The sequence below is a fragment of the Acomys russatus genome, chromosome 21 (genome assembly GCF_903995435.1).
Source record: "Acomys russatus chromosome 21, mAcoRus1.1, whole genome shotgun sequence".
In the NCBI taxonomy this organism is placed as follows: domain Eukaryota; kingdom Metazoa; phylum Chordata; class Mammalia; order Rodentia; family Muridae; genus Acomys; species Acomys russatus.
In genome coordinates, this window is record NC_067157.1 from 44,972,329 (window position 1) to 44,991,827 (window position 19,499).

Genomic DNA, 19,499 nt, shown 5'->3' on the forward strand with positions numbered 1-19,499 from the left:
ATATATATATATATATATATATATATATATATATATATTTATGGTTTTTCTTTGCTGATTTTACAACTTTATACTTGATTTGATTTATTACCTCTAATTTCACTTTGCTAGACTCTAGATTCTTCAGTGTTTTCTAAGTATACTCTCATGCCATATGCAGGTAGAGACTCTTTAATCTCTTCATTTCCAGTCTAGAACCATATCATTTATTTTTCTTGGCCAATTACTCTAGCTAGGACTCTGTTGGGTTCTGGGTGGAAGCCAAGAAAACTCACTTCAGAGAAAGAAACTTAAAATGAAATCATTATTTTCTGAGCTCAGATAAGCAGCCAGTCTGGGATCTGAACCGCATCCTTAAGGGGAAGTTGCATTGCACATTTAAAAGGTGAAAATTGCAACAAGCTCATACAAGGGGCAGGTGGTGAGATAGGGTGGTCAGCTCTGACTTACTTATTTTGCTAACAAACAGTTCTAGCTGACCTTGAAAGTGGGGGCAACTGGGCTTATGGTTGGGGAATTTTGCTGATTAATTAGGCCATAGGATAGGTCTATTGATCATAAACATATCTAGTCTTGTGGTCAGCTTGACCTTTTCTAAGGAATTTTCCCAGAGTGGGTGGTCTTAGGAATGGAGTTAGGTTGTTTCTAACAAATGGAGTTTGACAGCTTTTTAACATGATCTCTTCATTCCCCCCTGTTCTTATGTTCCTGAATCAAATCTTTAATGGCATATCTCCTGTCCTTTATATAAGGGATAATATCTTTAACATCATGTTTGACTGTGTTAATAAGCTCTTAATTCGAATGAAGCATGAAATAAAGTTTATTGTGCAGTGAGCATAAAGCATAACCGTGGTGAGCAGGACTAAGGGCCCATTTTGGGTGTGTCAGTTGGCATTATAGCAACCCATTTGTCCCCTATGCCAGGGAATTCCTTTTGATGTAACATTTCAGCCTGTTAGGTGGGGAATCGGATGACATATTGTCTGAATTAGGACATTGTTGTCAGGGGCCCAGGAAGGCTGGGATGCTAATCAAAGCACAGGCAATGGGGCAATTATCTGTGACTGCAGGAGGAACTCAGGGCTTGGAGACTGGCCTAACTTGGATGAGTCATCTGCTGACTGGGGAAGTGGGGAATGGCATCCTGCAGAGCAGCACTTCAGCAAGCATGGGGGCACAAAAGATGGCAGAAGCAATCTGGCCTGACTTGCTGGTGATTAGGAGAAGCTTGCAGCTGCTGGGTGAGCTCCAGCAGTGAGGGTGGTGGTTTTGCAGCAACTGCCTACCCTGCAGTCAAGTCCAGGATTCCAGTGATGAATTCTTCAGCGAGAAGGGGAGCCTTTCATTCTTGAAGTGAGTTATCAGCCTGTCTAAGTAGATGATGCTCACTGGTTTATTTGATGTGAATCAGGGACACATAAAACCTTGGGCAGTGGGAGGGGCTTGAGGGGGTTCAAGCCTTTGACTTTTGGATCTAAGGTGCATCAATGCCCTATTTGCATGGGGAGGATAAGAGATGACAGTTTATGTGACTCATCACCTGTAGCCACCTTGAGGTTGTGTCACTTGCTACTGGGGTAGGCAAGGAAACAAGGAGAGAGATTTGTCTCACACCTTCTGTTCTCAGGATGAGATTTAAACTTCAACTTTTAAGATTTCTGGGGTTTGAACATGCTCCATCTCACAAGTTCCATGCCAGTTCCTCTGGAGCCACAGTCCTGGAGCCCCACAGGGGTAACAGTTAACAGTCTTGCCTTGAGTCTCAAAAGAAACTTTGAACTTTGGGTATTTATTTATTTATCATATATGAGTCTCTATCTGCATGTACACCTGTAAGCCAGAAAAAGGCATTAGATTACATTAGATGGTTGTGAGCCAGCATGTGGTTGCTGGGAATTGAATTCAGGATCTCTGGAAGAGCAATCAGTGCTCTTAACCTCTGAGCCATCTCTCTAGCCCAACTTTGGGCCTTTGAAAGAGCTTGAGACTGTGATAGTCAATATGGGCTTCTGAAGTTGGACTGAATGCATTTTTGCATTCTGATATGGCTACAAGCCTATGGGAGTCAGGGGGTGGAATGTGATGGTTTGAAAATGAGTGGCCCCCATAGGGAAGTTTTGACAACTTTTAAAAACTCAGTTATGTTATGTAAATATGTTTTTGCTTTAATTCCAAGTGTGAGGTATGGAGTTGCCTTGAGTTTGTCCACAGCTTGGAGAGGGGCATGGTCTTTGACAAGCTACAGTTACTTGAATTCTGAGGACTCGGAGAGGGTATAAATACTAGAGCCCAGGGAGAGGAGAAAAGGCTGTGACAGAGAGGAGGATATTTCAAGTACGCTTTGAGAAGATGGATGGAGAAAGAGGAAGGCTGCTGGTTACCTGGCCTGCTGGATATCCTGACAACTGAGATTGGTATTGTTCCAAAGAAGCTGATGAGCCTAACCAGCCAGAAGAAATAAAGAGGTCTATGACCTTTCTCCCCACTGACCTTCCTTCTCTCCTACCTAGTGTTGGGGGCTTGGCAGAAGGGCTGTAGAAGTATAAGAACCCCAAATAAATTAGTTCTGAAAGGCTCCTAGAGGGAGTCCTTGGAAGAGTTGGGCGAATGATTGAGTGAACAGGAAGGGTCAAGGACTCCTCAAGAAGACCTACAGAGTTAATTAACCTGGACCCATGGGGTCTCACAGAGACTGAACCACCAATCAAAGACCATGACTGGACTGGTGCTAGGCCTCTTGCACATATGTAGCAGATGTGCAGTGGTCTTCATGTGGATCCCCTAGCAACTGGAGCAGGGGCCATCTCTGACTCTTATGCCTCCCTTTGGATGCAGTTCCCCTTACTGGGTACCTTATTTGGCATCAGTGGGAAAGGATGACCCTAGTTTGATCTGAATATCTGTAAAGCAATCACATTATTATGAGATCTGCCTAAATCCAACATAACTCAAACACCAGCTGAATGCAAATGATAAAACCTATTGTAATCAAGCTGCTACTGATCAGTCAGGGCTGCAGAACAGACTAGGTAACTGAACTGCAACACCCAGCCAGAATATCACAGAGTATTTAAGCCTGAAAATCAGAAACACCTGCACCAATTTATGTTGTTTTTTTATCAGTCAGGATAAGAGTTGGTTCCTGGCATGGGAACGTGAACTTAGTTTAAGCGCACCAGCAAGATGGAGAAGTTGTCTTTGAGACAACTGTCTCCTCCCAACAGAAACTGTCCAGCTATTGGGAAGTCCCTAGCTCCCCTAGGACCTGGGACCTTGAATTTAGTCCCCCCCCCCACAAATGAATGGAGTTTGAAAACAAAATGGCAGAATTCAGAACTAATTTCTTTTGCTTTTTTTCCAACAACATGAAGAAAGTTTGAAAGCATCTGAATGGAAAGATGATATATTAAAGACACCAAATCAGTGAAGAGACAGCTTCCAGTAAGGAAAACAGAGGGTGGGCATTACAGCTTTGGGATATCCACCAGACAAGACTGTTCCCACATGGCTTTAAGCCAATAGAGAGTGTTTATTAGCTGGTGACTACCCTGGGTGCTTAGGATCCCAGTGTAGCATGGAGTTTTTCTCAGGGAAAGATTTTAAGCACCAAAAACCATGTTCTGGGTTGACATAATTCAGTTAAACATGGACAGTTAGACAGAAGCAAAGCCACAGAAGCCAAAAAGCAAGGCTAGTGCTTTTAGAGACTTTCCCAGCACTATGGACCTTGATGGATTAGGCCTTTGTTTTCATTTTGGCAGGTGGTCCTGCAGATGTGCTGAGTTTTACAGCCTGAGTGGCACTTCCATCATGGCATCATGGAGTCAGCTGTGCTAAGGTGTGGGGGCCCTGTTGTAGTTACCAGTGACTTCTACTAAACAACTAGTCCTCTGTTTCCTTTTCTTGTGATTAGTTGTTGCAGGTTTCCTATAGTGATGTCTCAGACACTTTAATAGTGCCAGTCTGCTTAACGCCACTAAGTTGTACAAATTAATTAGTGTGAAATAGTCAGTTTTGAAGCTCCCATACTTTACTAGCACACCATTAGAGCTTAAGACCCAGTGAGAGTCAGGCATGGTTGCACAGACCTTTATGTCTAATGCTGGAGGATCTCTGTGAATTCAAGTCCAGCCTGGTGTACATATTGAGTCCCTGCTAGGGCAGGTAGGGGGTCGGGTGAGAAGTGTTTTCAAGGGTGAACTATAGAATTCTCCAAAGTCTTTATCTCCAGTAGGTGGCGCTGCAGCCTGCAGCTAGAATGGGAATTGTGCAACCTAAGGCCAGTCCCTGGCCCAGGCAGCATTCAGTTCCACTCCTAAGTTTCTGCCCTGAGTCCCTTAGCTTCAGCCACACTACCATTGTCCCTCTCAAGCGGACCCCGCCCCTTCTGGGGTCCCCCTCCACTCCCCAGCCAGTCATTCTGCACTTCCCACCACCTCCCCTCTTCCTCCATTGGAACCCTAAACTCATTTGCTCCTGCAGATCCCCTCCCCACCCCCTGTCCTCCCCTTCCTGCTCCCTGTAGTCCTAATTCTGGCCCCAGTGGCCCAGCCCCCTTACATATCCCTCCCTAGTCATTCTCCCCTCCCTACACTAAACTTTTCAAAGTTTAGTGAACTTGCTAGATCTTTATACCTATTGACTAAGAACAAAGAGGGTACTACAACTGTTCAGTCATAAATAGAATAGGGGCATTGCCACAAAGCTTATGAAGAAAATTAATTACAAAAGAATACTCTGAAATTTTCAGATAAAAATCATATAATGTAGACCATCACACATTTGCATAAACCTGAACGTGTGTACAGCAATCACATGAAGAAAGTGTAAAAATATCTGAATAGGAAGATGGCTTTTTCCCATTTGTTCATTTGTTTAATTGTGTCACAGCCTGATCCCAGCCCCCTCCGTTCTCTCCCCTCAGTCCTATCCTCTCCCCCCTCCTTCTCAGAGAAAGGGAGGCCCCCAAAGAGTACCAACCTACCTTGGCACCTCAAGTCACAGTAGCACTAAGGGCTGAAAGGTGACATTTTAAAGACACCAAGTCAGCAATCAGGCAGCTGTAGTGAGGAAAATGGAGGATGGACACCCCTGTTCTGGGGCATTCACCAGAGCAGACTACGTGGTCATTTAAAAAGAATTCTTTAATTAATTTACATCCTGACCAAAGTTTCTCCTTCTTCCTTTCCTTTATCCCCCTCCCCTGCCACACATGGTGTTTAAGCCAATAGAAACTCTTTATTATCTGGTGACTACTCTGGGTCCTCAAGATCCCGGTGTAGCACGGGCCTTTTCTCAGGGAGAGGTTTTAGGCACAAAAAACATGTTCTGGGTTGACATAATTCAGTTAAACATAGACAGTTAGCCAGAAGCAGAGCTACAGAAGCCAAAAAGCAAGGTTAGTGCATATAGAGACTTTTCCAGCACTATGGACCTTGATGGATTCGGCCTTTATTTTCATTTTGGCAGGTGGTCCTACAGATGTGCTGAGTTTTACAGCCTGAGTGGCACTTCCATCATGGAGTCAGTTGTGCTAAGGTCTGGGGGCCCCTGTTATAATTACCAGTGACTTCTACTAAAAAACTAGTCCTCTGTAAGATTCTAGATGGCCTGAACTCAGCAGTGACATTATTAGCTAAGGAAATAGTGTTTCACTATTGGCTAAAGAAATAGTGTAGCTGAGGAAACGGAGTTCTACTAGCTAAGGAAATATAAGACTCCAGGTGGCCTGAACTCAGCCACCATGACAACAGAATAGTCAGCCCAGCAAGCAAGTTAAAAATTGCAGACTGATAATGAGAGGAAACAAAGTAACAGCAAACTGAGAGGAGCGAGTTAAAAATTCTCCACTAGTCTCCATCTTGACCCTGCCCCTGGAATTTACTGCTCTTGTCTCACCCTTCTTAGAATTTAGTATGTTAGACCCCTATTGTTAGCCTAGCACTCTTTAGCCATTGTCACTAGGCTCTGTTTCTGTAAAACATATTTAAACCCTGAGGTTTTGTGGGACGGGGTCTTCCATCTCCTCAGAGATTGGTGGACCCCGGCACATTGGCTTAATAAATTTCTTTGCGTTTGCATTGACTCTGGACTCTGTATCTCAATTGGGCTTCCAGGGATAGACTCAGATGACACATGAGTCTAGCACCTCGGTTTCCATTTCCTGTGATTGGCTGTAACTGGTTTCCTGTAGTGATGCCTCAGGCACTTTAATAGTGCCAGTCTGCTCAAGGCCACTAAGTTTAACAAGTTAATTTGGGTGAAATAGTAATTTTTAAAGCTCTAATACTTTACTAGCACACAATTAGAGCTTAAAATTCAATGACCAGACAGGCATAGTGGCACACACAGTTAAGCCTAAAGCAGGAGGATCACTGTGAGTGATCACTATGAGGGTGAGGGTGGCACTCATCTTTGATCCCAGCACTCAGGAGACAGAGGCAGGTCAATCTGTGAGTTTGAGGCCAGCTTCAGCTACAAAGTGAGACACTGCTTCAAAAAAAAAAAAAATTAAAAAGTGTTTTTCAACCATGAATTTTATACATTATACTCTGCTTTAGGAGCCTTATTTTATTATTGTTTTTTTATTTCTATATTTTCTATCATTCTCTCTCTCTCTCTCTCTCTCTCTCTCTCTCTCTCTCTCTCTGTGTGTGTGTGTGTGTGTGTGTGTATCATGTGTATGTGTGAGTGCTAGGGCATTTGTGCAAAAGTGCCCATGTGGGGGTCAGAGGGAACACTTGTGAATTCATTCTTTCTTCCAATACAGATTCCAGATGTGCAAAGAGAAGCTTCTCTGAGCCCAGTGGAGAGTAAGTGAGGGACAAGACCAGGTCTCCAGGAATTCATTCCTCTTCAGCATTCCTTGTCCATCTGTCCTTTATTCCTCTGCCAACAGTGTCCTTAGTGTCTGTCCATGCCAAGGGGCCACCTCAGAAAACATGCGAGAAGAAAGCAGGCGAAGATCAGTGGGACAGACGGGTTGGGCATGAATGCCATGGACTGAGGCTGGGTCACAGCTGCAGTAGTGGCCTGAAAGGCTGGAGTGGAAACACAAGTTGAGTCTTTGACCAGACCTTAAATCTGAGGAAATCTCACCTTAGATTCTGGCTCCTTGGGTAACTCAGGAGCACACAGATTTCCACCCACTTTGCTATGAACAACTATTTGTACGGGTCCTGAGGAGGAAGGGGGAGGGGATGCCCTGGTCCCCAAAAGAGTCATGGAGCTATGGTAGGGGAGGCAGGGTGATGATGGGACTTCCACTTTCCTGCTGGCAGAAGAGGAGCTGAGATGGGAGGGTCATGGCAGGGAAGAAGAAGGAGCTTGGTGAGATGAAAGGGGACAGTGATTCTAGAATGAGGAAAGGCCAGGAAATAGAAGGATGCCCAGACTGTGACAGCCAGAGAGAACCACAGGGAGCGACCAGTGTAAACACAGTTAATGAGATAGGAGAGGGGGAGAAAGGAGATGAATGATGGGGAAAATGGCCACTAATGTGAGACTCATGGTGATAAAATCTCCCCCCCCCACCACACACACAGACACACTTCATCTGGCTTTCTTACCCTCTTCCCAGTTACCTGTAGGCTCAGGCTTTCCTTTCCCATCCAAGATGAGTTTATCAAGCCAGGTCCTGCAGTCGCCCATTGAGGTCTTGATTAAAGAGTCAGTTACTTCCACGTTTTGAATCCTACTGAATCTAGAATCGGTACCAGTCCACTTTCTAACGTTTGAATCTAAGTGGGCCATTTGCTGTCCATTCAGGCCAATGTCCCAGGATGCACTGAAATGTCCATCTTTTGTATACCGGCAATACATCACGGCCTTCAGAGCAAAGGGATCTGTGCCCATTGGAAAGAGATTAGTCACTGGCCTTGATACATCATGTCTGCCTACCTGTCCCCATCCCTTCCCTTCCTCTGACCTTGCCCTACTCACCACATTTTGCTCTTGCAAATGGATGTCTTATATGGGATAACCACTGATTCTTTTTTTTTTTTTTTTTTCCTTCATGAAAACGTTGAATGTCCCTAACTTGTCACAAATCCTGTTCTTTCCTTCAGGGGATCATCTGATATGTTCTTTTAATCATTTTGTAGCAGTGGGGGAGGGGGGGTTGAACCCGGAGCCTCATGAATGCTAGGCAAGCATGTGACCACTGAGCTACATCCCCAGCCCTATGGGGCCATTTGAAACTTACCTTTTATTACCTCAGACTCCTGCATCATGTAAGCTTGATCTTTGAACAGGTCAAGTAGATCTCTCAGAGTGTCACCATACATTTCATAGATCTTTCTGATATTCATTCCCTTCCCCAGAGCATCGGTGGCATCATCTCGGACTTCATTCTTCCACTGTTCAGATCCTGACCTGCCAATAGTGAAGCTACAGCAAAGAGAGGCAGCCTCTGTGAAGGAAACACGTAATGAGGTTAGGGGAGAGAGAGAGCCATTCTTTTCTACTGGAAGGTGCAGGTCAAGGTGTGCCTAATCCTTGCTCTCTACCAGGACAATTCTTTCATCTGTTATCACATGTCCTTGCTAGGGGTAGGCCTTGTCAATTACAGCAGGAAAAGTTCAGGATCTTTTTTCTGGATCTATTCATTCTGTAAAATCTCCAGAAGCTGTCCATGTAGACTATGTGGAGGCAGGATGGCGTATGAGGATGCTGGGCCATAGTGTGTGAGGATGCTGAGCCATAGTGGAGCAGGGTTAGGCTGGAACACAGGTTTCATGGACAGAGACAGTTTTTATTGGTCGGTATGCTCAGATCATAGACTTGAAACTCTTGCTGGTTAGTGTTAACTGTCAGTTTCACACAGCCTAGAGTTACCTAAGAAGGAAGTCTCTATCGAGGGACTGTTTTGAGAGTTAATGGTATAAGAATGCCCAGCTTACTGTGGGCATTACCATCCCCTAGGCAGGTGGTCTCTGGCTGGATAAGAAATCTAGCTATGCCTGAGCTAGTGAGCCAGACAGCAAGTAGCATCCTCCATGGTTACTGCTAAGCCTCTCCTGCTATGAAGCAAGTTCCTTGGTCATAGGTAATAGTGTGTGGAACAGCAATTAGGCTGCCTCTGACTTCCTGTCCTGGCTCCCTGCAGTGGCAGACTATGACTTAGCAGTAGAAGTCTAATACATCAGTTTCCCCCTTCAGTTGCTTTTGGCCTGAATGTTTTATCCCAGCAACAGAATGAAACTAGAACAGCCAATGTCAGGTCCCCTGGACATAATGTAGTGTTCCAGGGTGGCTTCCTGGAACCGCTCAACGGATGACCCACACTACAAGATGCAGAAGCTCTAGGATGTTATGTCTGGTAGTAGAAGAGCGGTGGTGAGAAATATGAGAAATGCACATACCGAGGTGGAAGGAACAGCAAACGTTTCCGGGGGAGGGTGGAGAGTTCATGCAGGTCTGCCGGATGCTGGAACACTCCTGTGGAGGAGCAAGTTCAGCATGCCCAGAGAGAAGGGTGTCATCTTGTGAGATGCTCATGGATGATCCTAAATATAGAGAGATGTTTAGCCAAACCGGATGTGGCTGGATATAATAATTAAAGACAAAACAGATGACCAAGAAGCTGAAAGCTTCTGTCCCATGAAAGCCCCAGGCTCCTGTGCCCAGTATTTAAACTGAACCATTAGGGTGAGAGAGGTGGCACAGTGGATGCAGGCTCTTGTGGCTCTTGCAGAGGATCCAGGTTTGGCTCTCAGCAACCACACATTGTGGTTCATCATTACCTGTAACGTCCCTTCTAGGGGGTCTGACGCCCTTTTTTGGGCTCCAAAGTCATCAGGCACATATATGGTGCGCATATATATATGCAGTCAGTCATATGCATAAATAGATATCTAAAAAAACCTTTAAAAGTGAACTCCTCAAAGACAGACCCACAGACCAGGTCCCAACAAGGAGGGACCACTCATCTCCTCAGAAAGTGCAGTGGTTCTCTCTGTCTTCTCCATCTCTGCCCTGTCACTCAGGAGTGAACCCCCAGATGCTACTGTGGATATCTGCTGTGGTGGTTTAAATGTGACGGTCGTTCATAGGCTCAGGTGCCTGAATACTTGGTCCCTAGTTGGTCACAGCTGTTTGGATAGGTTAACGAGGTGTGACCTCCCTTGGGGAAGTACATCACTGAGGGTGTGGCTTTGAAAGCCATTCTCATTTCTTCATCTCTGGACCTTTGTTGAGGTTTAAGATGTGGGCTCTTAGCTGGGCATGGTATCACATGGCTGTAATCCCAACACTTAAGAGGCAGAGGCAGGCATATCTTTGTGAGCCTGAGACCAGCCTGTTTTACATAGTAAATACTAGGACAACTGGAACTATATAGTGAGAACTTGTCTCAAAACCAGACCAAACTAAACCAAACTAAATTCAAAATATGTGGACTTTCAAGTCGCTGCTCCAGCCACCATGCCTGCCTGCTGCCATGCTTCCCTGCGATAGAGAACATGCAGTGCATTTCAAAGTGGCTCCTGGCATGGCGTTGGGCCTGGGAGAGAGTGACCTCAGGTCCTGGCCTATCAGAAAGGGCTTCAGGCCTCAGGGAGACTCATGAGGTGAGCACTTTCCCTCTAGGTGGTTAGGTGGACAGGCCACGGTCAGACAAGACATCCAGAAGTGAGGCATTGCTGCAGGGTCATAGCAAGTCACTGTGTGCTGAGAGCTGCCTAGCAGGGAGAGACAAGAACTTCTGTCTGACAGAGCATCTCCTGTTCACCGGATGCTTGTGGAAATCTTATCTCATCTAGAGGAAGTGACTGAGGTTTGTTCTCAAGTCAGCTGCCACTTCTCCCTCTGCAAGCACCTCAGGCTTCAGGAGTGTCCCCTACGTTCCTTGGGACAGAAGAAATCCATGAACAGCAACGGAGAGAACAAGAGGCCTTGAACCCAGGACCTCCTCCTGTCATTTCCAGCTGACCCAGCAGTCACAGGCAGCATAGAAGTCACTGCTGCCTGTGTGTGTGTGTGTGTGTGTGTATGTGTATGTGTGTGGTGTGTGTTTGTGTGCATGTATGGCATGTGTGCATGTATGTGGTGTATGTGTGCATGTATAAGATGCATGTATGTATTGTGTGTGTGCATGTATGGCATTTATGATTGTTTATATATGGGGTATGTGCATACATGTGGTGTGTGAGTGTGTGTGCGCGTGTGACGTATATGTATAGGTTATAGAACGGCTAAAGAAGGGTTAAGGAACCCACTGCATAGAAGCCTCACTAAGACAGGGTTGGCTCAGATGCAATTAAGTTGGTTCAGTAACCCCTTGTTTCCCTAGCTCCTACCCCTTATTAGCCCTCTAATTATGTTTTATTTTGATGCTTTCCCCTTGCCTCGTACAGTTCCTCTGGTGACAGTTTCCCACCATTGCTAGAGTCACCACCAATCAGGCCATGGCACATTACCGGACCCTAGATACCTCTGATATAAAGGACAGATTTTTCAAAGCTCATGATGACATGTCCCCATTATAAAATAAAGCAGACGACGGCTGTTTGAGGTTGCAGTCCTTTCAGTCAGGATAGCCATTCTGAGCTCGGGTCAGGTGCAGGACTCCCTCTCCCCAGCAGGGCCTCTGGCTTTTTGCCTGACTCCATCTAGAGACTGTCTTTAGACACAGATGCCCCTTACCGCATTTGATATATGTCCCTTGACACAGCCCCTTGCTAGCTCTCCCCTCCTTGCACCTATAGGATAATTAAGTACTACGTTCACATTCATATGAGAGGAGCATGCTGCCAAATGCATATCAAACATCCTTAAAGTGCCTAGTTCCAACTGATTACATACGCCCATCCTGGGAGGCCCCCATTCACTCCTCAAGGGGTATATAGCATTTGTTCTCTTCAATTAAAGTTGAACTATCTCCCTGAAGTGGTTCCCAGAGTGGTCATTCTCTCTCTTGCTCATGGCCTTCCAAGCTCTGAGTCTCACCTTCTGCTCCTCCTACCTTTGTGGGCTGGTGGCCAACATCCTCCCAGGGAGGAGGAGACCCACACAGGACAGACTGTGTATTGGGACACAGTTATAGGATTACATGTCATGTGATGTTTATGAAAAGTGATTGCAGGTGCTGATTTAGGAAGATCTTCAAGATACATATGAGAGAGTAGCTGGACAATACCATCCTGATAGTTTTTTTTTTTTTTAAGTAAGCATTTTTATATAGACATCTAACTATTATTCAGGACAACACAATTTTCATAATCTGTTCCAAATTTTTACCCCTTTTAAGGAAAAGTAAATATACTTTAAAAAATACAGTGGTATTAATTAATCATAAAAAATCTTCTAATATTATTCTGTTACAAATGACAGATTGAGAATGTCAGTAGTGAAAATGACAGTGAAAGGAATTTAAGACAATTAAATTGTGACTATGAAAATTTACCTCATATCTTTTTTCAGTCTGTGTGGTTATGTGGAGAAATTGATACGCAGAGAGGCTCAGTTAAATTTAATCTCATTTCATACTAACAGGGTTTACTCTCAATTAAAATGTACAACAGGCATTTTTATATCCTGTCTCCCTGCTTTTCTAGACAACCAACAGTGCAAAGAGATTTCAGGTAGAGCTTTCTCAAGGGGTCAGTTTCCTCCATGGCATGTCTTCCCAAATTATTTTCCACCCTCCACTCCTCCACACACAAAATTAGGAAGTGGTATTTCAACACCTCTACTGTATTTAAAGGCTGGACTGGTCATCCCAGTGCAGTGTTAAAGGCCACACACGGACGTGAGCGGCAGGAGGGAAGGCCCACTGATGATCAGTTCACAGGCAGTTTCGAACCATTCCTTACTTTAGACTGCAAATATCTTTGTTTGTTGTTTCAGATTTTTGAGACAGGGTCTCTCTTTGTAGCCTTGGCTATCCTGGACTTGCTTTGTAGACCAGGCTGGCCTCAAACTCACAGTGATCCACCTGCCTCTGCCTCCCTAGTGCTGGGACTAAAAGCCAGCAGGACTGTTAATATCAGCAGTACTGGTTCTGTGGGAAGAGAAAGACTAGGTACAAGAGAAGAGGAATTCAGATCCCAGAGGCTACAAGTAGGTCAGTAGCAGACCATTGAACTCTGTGACACAACTCTACTTAACACAATCTTAAATCACCTTGGAGGAAAGTCTCAAAGGGGATTATTTCTATTGGGTTGGCCTGTGGCCATGTTTGTGGAAGACTGTCTTAGTGAAGCTACTGGATGTAAGAACACCCATCCCATCCTCCAGGCAGCACCATTCCCAAGTAGGGAATGCTGAACTCCATAAGACAAAACTGACCTAAGCAAGCAAGAGAGCAGCATGGGTACTTTTATCTCTCTCTCTCTCTGATCTTTGTGGGAAGCTGAAGCTATCGCCCTCGCTAAGATGGCGCCTGGCAACCTGCCAGGCAGGATGACTTGCAATTCTGCTCCTGGTAAACAAGTCCTTATTCGGGCCTTGTCAGGAACCAATTGGAGCTACCGACGTAAGGGCTGCTGATTGGTTGAGGCAGAGGATATAAAGGGGCACGGAGGTGTTGGGGGGAAGAAGCGAGCGAGCGGGAGAAGAAGAAGCTTGCTGAAAAGGTTCCTGAATAAACTGCCTGGAGGAGAACGTTCGGGTCGCGTCCTTATTTTCCGCTGGTCGGAAGGGTTGTGACAGATCTTGACTATAAATGTGATAATTTAAGTTCCTACTTGACTATCTTTAATAATGAAGTATAATCTGGAATGGTACGCCAAGTCAAGCCTTGAGCTCCAGGTTGGTTTTGGCTATAGCATTTTGTTATAACCACAGAAATGGAACCAGGCAGGAGTTTGGACAGAATGGACATTGGTCCATATGATTAGTAAGGTAAACACAGCAGCGTTGGCCAATCTGGCTGCAGTAGAGCATTCCTTCCAACCCCTGCGTGACTGTTTACATTGACAGCCAGCGGCTGTTTCCTCAGCTATTTCCAGTTCAACATGACAGACTGAAATCTGCCTCAAAACTGACAAACAAAAGGGGCAGCGTGTGGATATGGATGACAAGGCCCTGGGTCTTCTGATGTGCTGGTAAAGTTCAAAAGCAAAGAGCCCAGGGCATCCTGGAGGGATTGTAGGAGAGTGAGAAAGATAGTTTGTAGAGGGCACAAAGCCTGGGTACAGGAGACTGTGCTGGCTTCCTAGAGAGATAACACCGTGTGCCCATCACGCCACAGCACTCTGTGATTTCTATCTGCCACCTTGACCTCCCATTTCTTCTAGCCCTTGTCTCCCACTCTGCAGTAACTAATTTCTGTTACTCTTCCACTCCTCTACAAGTCCTGGAAGAGTGTGGCCTTGACACCCAGAAGTAGCCCAAAGGAGTGGTAGGTGGCCGAGGAAGGCAAGGAGTGTCCCACTGGGAGGACCGGCTCTCCTAGTCACTATGGCCTATGTCTGCCCCTCTCTGTCCCTCATTCCCCAGTCAGATTCCCAGGAGCTCACCTGTGGAGGCACGGACAGCCCAGCAGAATACCAAGACGACCAGGATGAGTAAGCAGTAACTGCGGCCCAGGCCATGCATCTGGTTCCACATTCCAAAAACCGAGGGGACAGCAGGCTTGCGGCTTTCAAGAGAGGAGAGGCAGCCTAAGTAATTAGTGCGTTGATCGCAGTTTCTCCAGAAACTTGGCTGTGAATTCGAGCTTTTCCACTTTGCCGTGCCCGCTGTCTCTGTCGTTAGCCCCATGTTTTCCTAGAACTCTTTGTGGAGTCTGTGTATCACTCCAGAGTCCCTGGGGCTTTGGTCCCTTTCTTGCCTACCTCGATGGTTCTTTTCTATGCAACTCCTGCAGCGCACAGAGGTTGCGACTGTGTCCCCAGGTCCTCCCAGGACCTCGGAAGTTCCTTCCCAGAACTTACCTGCCCTGGGGAACCTTCATTAGCAGAAGCAGGAGGAGAAGAATAAAGCTGGCCCCTCCCACTGAAGTCATTTGTAGCCTGAGACCAGAAAACACGTGGTGGCTGTGTCCCCTCCTATCCGGGCGGAGCAATGAATGGGAATTTTTTTGTGTTCTTCCTCAGGGTGCTCAGCTCCTTAGCGAAATGTCATAATTCACCTTCAGAAGAGAGACAAGTGATATCACCGAACCAGACTAATTACTTTAATCAGTTATGGTCCTCTAGGGACCTTTGCATAACCCTATCACTCCTATTCATTCCACTAGGGAAGAGTTACCTTTAGCTGAGTGGGAATTGAGTAGGGTAGGTTTTTTAATGCCACAATTGAAGCGAAATGCTTAAAGTTCTGAAAGCTCTATCTACAGTCCACATTCATTAAAAATAATCTTTGGGGCTGAGTCATGGCCATCGGAGGAGGCTGGGGTGAGTTTGGCAGCCAGAGGAAAAACCTGAGTGCCCAGAGGCCCATCCTGCTCTCAGCTGGCTCTCCTTTAGGGCTAATTCAACCTCCCACCCTGCTCTTGTTTTCCCAGGGTCCTGCCTGACTCACCAGCCTCATTAGCTTGGACTGGCAAGCCCTTGCCACTGGTGGACACACTGTTACTACTGTACCCGAGGTCCTCAGGAGTCCCTCACCCTTTAGGGAGCTCTGCCCCGGTTAAGCGAGATTCTTAACTTCAGCACAGAGAAGAATTTCAGAATGAGCAAGACTGGAGCAGAGTCTGGAGTTAGTTAAAAGAGATCTTGAAGAAGAAGGTCAAAAGAAAGAGGGCCTGGGAGGGAGTCAAGACCTGAGATAGGGCTGTGGTCTTTTTTTTTTTTTTTCCAATCAGTATCACTTTATTTCAAGTCAACATTTTACATTGAAACAAAGTGTAAGCAAATTGTTCATTCACATCTGAGAAATTAAATGGTTTCTATTTAGGTTTTGCAAAAGTTGTTTGTTGTTACAACGTTGAACTCATCTGCAACCACCTGGAAGTGTAAATGTATGTCCTAAGGGTGTTGACAGTGGAGAACATTATGGAAGTTTACACAACTCACGACCATAGTGCAAACTCATTCACGTTGAATAAGTAATTCATCTGTTTTGCAAAGGTAGTGAGAAATATTAACAATCATCAAAGAAATGCTCAGAATTAGCAAGGATCAGCTAAAAATGACCAGGATCCAAACAGGTTATTTTATATTTTTCTAATAAAGAAGTGACAACACTAAAAAACACATGGAAAACCAGTGTTTTAAACTTTGACTGTGGGCTTTAAAAAAATATTCTGTTAACTTGAGACTTTCAATAATTTCTAACTAAATATCATTTGACTGGCAATTCTGATTTAATTTACAGTGGTAATACTCCTGAAAGGAATACCTACATATCATGGTCTATCAAATATAATCTGCATTTTGCAAATCAATACAAAAGTTATCCATCGTTTCTACATCTTTTACATACTTTTTTCTTAAAAATTGCTAAGTGAATTTAGAATTCAAATTAAATTTGGAAACCTGATATAATAATGCTCTTCAAACTTCCTGTTCTTAAAAAAATTTTTTAAACACTGGAAGTAAATGATTATCAAAATGTGGCAGTAACTTAAGGCATTTAAGAAGGGAAACTAATTAGGTGCCATTTTCATTTCATTTCAAAAGCACATTTTGTCTGACTTTTTCACTGGCAGGAAACTAATACACAAACATTTTTCCATAAATATGACTATTGTAACTGGTAACACAGAAATACGTTGATGAGCATTGCTTAGATATTTAAAACAAGGGTAAGGCTTTCCTACTCACTTAAAAGAAAAAAATGATTTTGATTATATATTATAAATATGAGATTTGCTGGCCAGGGTTAAAAAGTCCAGCTAAAGAATTTCAATTCAACAACACTTGAGAATGAATATATATTTACATTTATACATGAATATATATATTCATTTTATATATAGTCAATTTATTTAATAGGCATTCCCCCACAAAAGTACTCACACTTAGTCACCAGTAATAAACATGTTCACAGATCATCCACCTGTCTTATATGCAGTTAGGCAATATCAAATGTTCTGTTATGGTCTTCATCTTCTTCAGAATCATCCTCTGAAGTTTTGCCATCTTCTGTTATGTGCCTGAAGAGTTCTTGCAAGGTTCATAAATCGGACATGAGTGCTTGATTCAATTGTATTTTCCATCATATCGGAAAAGCTTTGCTTACACAAGTTTAGTAAGACAACTAGGTAGAGACCAGAGCTGATAAGCTCCTACTCTGCTCATTTGCATGAGCTCTAGGTAGTTCATGAATATCAAAATCCTCCAGGTTAAGCTGCAGCTTCTCTTTACAAAGTTCACAGGTGGTTACAGCATGACTCCATCAGCAAATCAGATGATGACGCAGCTGCCATCTGACAAATTCTACATAAGTCCCCTTCTTCTTCCTCAGAGTCCCCTAAAAGGAGGCTTTCCTTGATTTTCTGCAGCTTTTCTGGGTCTCTTGAAGGTGCACTTTTAGTTTTATCACTTTTCCTATCAGCTGAATTCCAGGATAAAGGATACCTGTCTGCAGTAATCTTGACTTTGTTGGTCAGATTACTTCCAAGTGCTGGTGGGACTGCAAACCGGAGTAAGGAGTGAGAAAGAATCCCTGTGAATCCTATATTTCTTGCACCCTGAAGCCAATCTGGTGCAGAGCCACCTGCAGAAGCACTGTGGGATGCTCCGGGTGCTTGTGGTCTATTGGCGGCAGCCCCAACGGGGTCACTCTGAGCTTCAAGATGAGCTACTTCGTTTGATTGTCTTCTGAACACGTGAGGGCTAGGTGGTGCATCTGACGGAGACATTCTTGAAGACTCATCTCTTCCCTCTTGCCTCCTTCTAGGGAACAAAGGCGTGCATCTATTTCTAAGTGTGGAAGATGGCCACGTCCTGTATTTCTACCTTCTGATTTGTGGTTAAAATTTTCTGCCTCTGGCTCAGAGCTATGATTTTGGCGAAGAGATGACAAACCTCATCTTTGCCTAAGAAATCTAAATTCCTGAGAAGTTTCAGATGCCCTGCCATCATTCATTGACTTCAGAAGATGATGCTCCATTACTCTGCAAGACTGGGAAGTCAAGGCTCTTGGAGAAATATAAATTTCAGAATTCAATAATCTTGTATGCAAGGAATTCTGACTAGATCTTTGTGAGAAAAAAAAAAGTAGATGACATGCTAGAAGCTACCTGTGATAGCAGTCTCCTAGTTGCACACCTACCTTCACTGTCAGGAGATTCTTGAAACAGTCTCTGAGATGAACCAACCCTTTCTGAATTGCTTATAATCATGGTTTCATCTCCACTTGAAAGATATGAAAATGCAGTGTGAACTGTTGCAGTTGGTGGCTGGTAGATGATGAATTCAACTGTGAAGTGCTCACTGAGTTATCTTTTGGTCGTAAGGACCAGACAAACTCCATTTTGAAAAAGAAACTCCATTTTGTGTTTAACCTGGCCGAGGGCTGAACTCAGATTTCAGGAAAACCATAAACTAGTCCAAACAGAAAAATATTTCCTAGCAACACAATCAGCTCACTTGGAAAAGTCCAGATATATTCTCTGCTGGTCAAGCTGACCAGCAGGTAAGTCTGGTACATAGCAACAAATGATTAGGAGAAACCAGGCCAAAGTTCCTAAAGCCCCCATGACTGCTTTAACCAACCTTTTCTATAGGCCAACTTATAGGCCCTTATACCTATTACCCAACCACAAAATGGCCACGGCTTGTAACTCCCTGCTTGTAGCTTTTCTGCCCAAATGCCATCCAATCATATACCATAAAACCCATTTCTTTGTCTGAAACCTATAAAAACCCCTTTCAATTGAGATTTGGAGCCACTTCCCTGCATCTGCTGAGTCAGTGCATAGGAGGTGTGTCCCAGGTTTGAACCTGCAATAAAGGCTTCCTTGCAATTGCATTTGGACTCTGCTCTTGGGTGGTCTGTTTGGGGAGTCTCTCAAAATTTGGGCATAACAGGTATTCCTGTGAATAGGAAGAATGAACTCTTTCTTGACCATATGATAGAGTTGTGAAATCACCACTTGGGTGATTATAATCTATAAGATGGCTAATGGAGGATCTGTTCTCCTCTCCGAATCTCTCCTTTCTCTCGTTAAGTCTGTTCCAAATGAATCAAGTACCATTGATGAAGAACTGGGACCTTGACTATGCCTCTGAGAAGAATCAGATACTGTATTTAAACCACTTCCAATATTTCTCCCAGCTGAGGTAGATGTACAATTTGTATAAGAAAGTATAGGTCATTTTGAAACCTGATCCCGTTGCTGGTTTCCCTGAGTGATCTCAGGTTCACTATACCTTGTAGACTGAAATGGTGATGCAGATGCTGATGTAGACTGATTGTCAGAATCTGATCTAAAGGGAGGAGAGTCTCTAGAATGATAGGAATCATTTAAACTAGTTCCTCGGCTTCCAGACACCATCCTAGCATTAAAGAGCCAGAGGGCTGAACAGAAATTCTTCTTGGGATCCTGGAAGCTTTAGACTCCATTCTTAAGGTTTTTCAAATTAAATCAAGGATACATGGACATA

General features: G+C 44.3%; 1 pseudogene; it reads right to left on the reverse strand.

Annotated features, from left to right (window-relative positions):
• Positions 1-16,962: 16,962 nt before the first annotated feature.
• LOC127205369 (E3 ubiquitin-protein ligase MARCHF7-like) lies at positions 16,963-19,232 on the reverse strand (annotated as a pseudogene).
• Positions 19,233-19,499: the final 267 nt, after the last annotated feature.